The sequence below is a fragment of the Peromyscus eremicus genome, chromosome 14, assembly GCF_949786415.1.
Source record: "Peromyscus eremicus chromosome 14, PerEre_H2_v1, whole genome shotgun sequence".
NCBI classification, from domain to species: Eukaryota; Metazoa; Chordata; class Mammalia; order Rodentia; family Cricetidae; genus Peromyscus; species Peromyscus eremicus.
The window spans coordinates 10,824,532-10,829,279 of NC_081430.1; positions in this window are offsets into that span (position 1 = coordinate 10,824,532).

Consider the following 4,748-nt stretch of genomic DNA (forward strand, 5'->3'; position numbering starts at 1 on the left):
TTTTTTCCCCCGTATCATTGACTTGAAGTCAACTAAGATGAGGTCATCTGAATTCTTCGCATAGGATTTCTCTAGTGCATTTTCTGATCCTTTATGAGACAGGGCTTTGTGACTAGTCATTGGTTCACTACTACTTACTGCTATTTGTACAGGAGGGGCGAACTGAGTTTCTGACAATAAGAACAACAGTAATAATCAACGTGGAACAGCTGGGCTCTGTGCTGCTCTATGATCCAAGTCACGTGGTTTCCATACTAAAATCAGGAAGTCAAGCACTTCCCCAAGATTATTTCTTCAACACCGTTCTATAATGTAGGAGTCTTTGAAGCTAAGAGAAAATGATCATTTAAGAATAATATATAACCAGTCAAATAAAGAACAATGGTAGCGGGCTGGAGAGATGGCTCAGAGGTTAAGAGCACTGGCTGCTCTTTCAGAGGTTCTGAGTTCAATTCCCAGTAACCAACCACATGCTGGCTCACAGCCATCTGTAATGAAATCTAGTGCCCTCTTCTGACGTGCAGGCATACATGCAGGCAGAACACTGTATACATAATAAATTGATCTTTAAAAAAAATAAACTATATTTTTAAAAAAAGAACAGTGGTAGGGAAGCGAGGGTCAACAACATGAGCCTTATTTAGGCCAATTTTGTCACTGTGTTCCAAAGCCAGGTACACTCCACAGTCCTGTCTAACCAGCAGCATCACAAACAGCAAAGACACAACAGCACATGTACCAGATGATCTACCAAATATCTGCAGCAGGGATGTTTAAAGATATCTCAGTATAATCAAATAAATGAATTGATCCTGTTTTGAAGCATGTTTTGTCTTCCTTTCCTGTTTTGTATAGTTCTCCAATTAAATGAAAATCTTTAAGATTAAAACTTATTTTTTATTTGTATCCATGCATATGTGGGTGTACCTGTTTTCTCTGTGCACCACATGGGTGCAGTACCCATGGACACCAGAAGAGGGCATCAGAGATCGTGGAATTGGAGTTCTAAGTGGTTGTGAACTTCCCGAAGAGGGTGCTGGGAACTGAACCCCAGTTCTCGGCAAGAGCAACAGGTGCTTTTAATTACCGAGCCACCTCTTTAGCCCCACGCCTGGAAGATGAAAGTGCACAGGTAGGCCTGGTCCCAAAAGAAAGCTGGAGTGCAGCCTCCAACGCAGACCAGTCTAACAGCAAGTCGGGGCGCATGCTGTGACGGAGAGAAAGTGATCTCCATCGAGCCAACAGAGAAACACAGCCTTCCATTCTTATGTCCCCGTAGCTGCTGAGTCGCAGATAGGACATTGTCTGTGATTGTATGGGTCTTTGTACGTGAACAATCCAGGTTGAGTTTTTTGTTTTTGTTTTTGTTTGTTTTGGTTTTTGATTTTTGGAGACAGGGTTTCTCTGTGTAGCTTTGAGCCTTTCCTGGAACTCACTCTTTAGCCCAGGCTGGCCTCGAACTCAGAGATCCGCCTGCCTCTCTGCCTCCCAAGTGCTGGGATTAAAGGCGTGCGCCACCACCACCCGGCTTGTTTTTGTTTTTAACGTATGATTCTCCCACTTTCTTGTTTCTTCTTCATCAGGTTTATCCCCACTATCTCATCAGTTGGGGTTACTATACTAAAATGCCATCATTTGGGTACCGTAAACAGTAGACAGTTATTTCTCATAGCTCTGGAGGTTGGGAGGTCCAAGACTTAGATACTGTCCAAAGGGCTCTGGAAAGGTTTTCTTTTTGACTCCTCTTATTGGGACACTAATCCTGTGCATGCGTAAGGCTCCCCTTTCACAACCCAATTCCCTCCCTCAGCTCCACTCTCAAAAGTCACTTCTGGGACTTAAGTGTCAACACACAAGTCTTGGGCAGACATAGTTATTCGGTCTATGGCATCACCAAATGAGTCTCAGCAAATTTAATCTCCACCTTTCCCCTCTAATGCTTAGCTTGTTGTGTTTCGCTCGCTCTTCTGTGAAAAGAAGTCCCTGCTTTAACAGACTACCGGGTTGTTGCCAGGGACGCCCTTGGAGACTTCTCCCGGGCCAGCTTTGCACGCGTGCGTTTCTGCGCTAGCCCAACAGAGGGCAGCACCGCACCGCTCGCCTCCCCTGCGTGGGCGGCCGCAGTTGTCACAGGAATTCCTTTCTGAAAAGCTTAACATGGTTCTTTCTGAGCTTCTACCTGCTCAAGACTTTAGAGTAGAACTTTAGACAAAGGATCTTTAATTGCATGCCGATAAAATGTCAAAACTATTGCGCACGAAGTAACTGGGCTTTAAAAAAATAACTTTTAAAACAATGCGTTCAGGGTTATGAGACAGGTTTGCCGCGGTGAGCGAAATTCATTTTGTAACTCATTACAAAATCCTCAACCTGTGAGCGAATTCTTATTATCTTCTCTCTAAGTCATTAGGCTGTGCCTTCCTACCTTTTGGATTACATAATAATACCATATGCCAAAATGGATGGTCTGCAGATTTGGTTAACCCATTTTTAACTATAAAGGGAGTGCTTTTTATTTTAAACCTCCCTGTGAAACTCTTAATGATGAGTAAGAGCCGTTGTTTGGGAAGTTGCTTATTTCACAGAACACAGCTGTTACGCCTCATGTTAGATGGGGAGAGAGGCATCCGAAGGTGACCTTCTCTCACAGCCTTCTCAGACATTGAAATAAACACCCCAAACACAATAGAGGATAGTGCTTGGCTTTCCTAGCTAGCAATGAGACAACGAAGGTTTCTCCAGGTTAGGCAGGGATTTTCAACCAAGGCGTAGGTAACCTGTTGGTGCCCAGAATTATGGGGTAGGGGGAACTACAGGATTTCAAAACCAATTCCTAAGGCACAAGTAAGAAACTTAGAATTTCCTTTGCAGTGGGAATGTTTGGTTTCTATTGAGCTAAGACACATTCTAACAGGGAGCATTTGGTGAACAGAAAGATCCCAAAAGCCTAAGGCACATGTCACCACCCTAAACACAGTACTTAAGGATGCAGATGATGTAAGAACTAGAGTGACCCCATCATCTAGTGTTCTCTTCTTGACTTCCATAAAAGTTCATCTCTGTCTCTAACTCTCAACAAATCTGAAACTACAAAACAGAAATAAATGCTGTGCATGGCCAAAGCTCCAGGCTCATAGTCACTGGAGTCCTTTCCACTCGGCTGGGAGCCTTTGACAAGGGCCTGTTCCAGTTGGCTCCCCAGCACATACAGAATCAGCCTCTCTTTGTGCTCTGTGTTTCATCCTGGGTAGATAGAGAGGCTCCCTAATGTGTGTGTGTTCCTCAAATGATCAGCTATGGTAAAGCAACTTAAAGCTGAGAGGAGGTGGTACTGCCCGTGGAAGATTTATTTGAAGAGGTTTAAATAAGCATCTGTATTTAAGGTTAGCATACATATAGAAAAACACAAGTATGTTAGCGGCTGAGGGTGTGGTTCAGTTGGGAAAGGTCTGCATTTGGATCCCCAAGCACCCATGTAAAAAGCTGGAGAGGGTGCTGAGGTATAATCCCAGCACGGGAGAAGAGACAGGAAGTACCCTGGCATTTCCTGGCCAGCCGGTCTAGCCAAATTAGTGAGTTCCGGATGGAATGAGAGATACCGCATCAACAAATACAGTTGAGAGCAAACAAGGACACCTGAGGTTAACTTCTGGTCTAGACACACACAAGGGGACACATGTATGCACACGCACACACACACACACACACACACACACACACACACACAATGAGAGAACACAGTGGGTATAGCTCAATGAAGAAACACTACCAAACAGATTGATCAAAGAGGACTCCGCTAGAAAACAGTGGAATGTTGTAGGTGGAAAGATGGCATGAAGGGAATGCTAAGAGCCCAAGTAGGACAGCTTGACACATGTCTGTAGAGTACCTGTGGCTATGGATACTTGCTTGTTCTGAAAGAACAAGCTTGTTTCAAACCGCTGGACAGAGACGTTTATGTGGAGAAAGAAAATAGAACTCGAAGCAGGCTGATTATTTCTAAGTTCCTTTCCTGGAACAGAAAGAGGGGGATCTACACTGGCTCTTTGGAGGTTCAGCGCCATCCCCCCCTTCCCCATTTCTGGGAACATGAGATTAAACAACTGGAGTCCTTGTTCTGTCAGACCTCCATTGTGTGAATTTCTCTCAGCATTTTTGCCTTCCAGGCTCCCACGAGTGTGGTCCATTAACTCAGCTTACGTATGCGAGGGTTTGTCCAGCCCCCAATTCCAAACTCTTCCACATTCCTCCCACACAGAAGTTCCAAAGCTCTCACAACCACATGGTCAGGTTGATCAGGGCAATGATGCCACTTCTTGGTAATCAGTTTCCTAGATGTTCTGACAAGAAACTTAGTGGAGGAAGGGCCCATGTTGGCTCACAGATTGAGATACACACATACCATCGATAGCAGGGAGACAGCAGCAGGAAGCAGATAGTCTAACTGCATCCAATATGGCAAGCAGAAAGAGGTGAGCGCTGGTGCTCAGCTAGCTTCCTCCTGCTTACACACAGCCTATGGTGTGATGCCATCCACATTTAGAGCAGGTTTTCCTCCTTGAATTAGCCTACTCTAGAAAAGTCTGCACAGCTGTGCCCAGATATTTGTTTCCAGGGTGACTCAAGAGCCCATCAAGTTGACAGTCCACCTAGATCATCAAAATCCCCTGCCTGCTGCTGACCTGTTGACACGAGGTCAGACTTGAGCTGGGTGCAAAGCAAGAGGTGGAATCAGCTGTAATGATGGA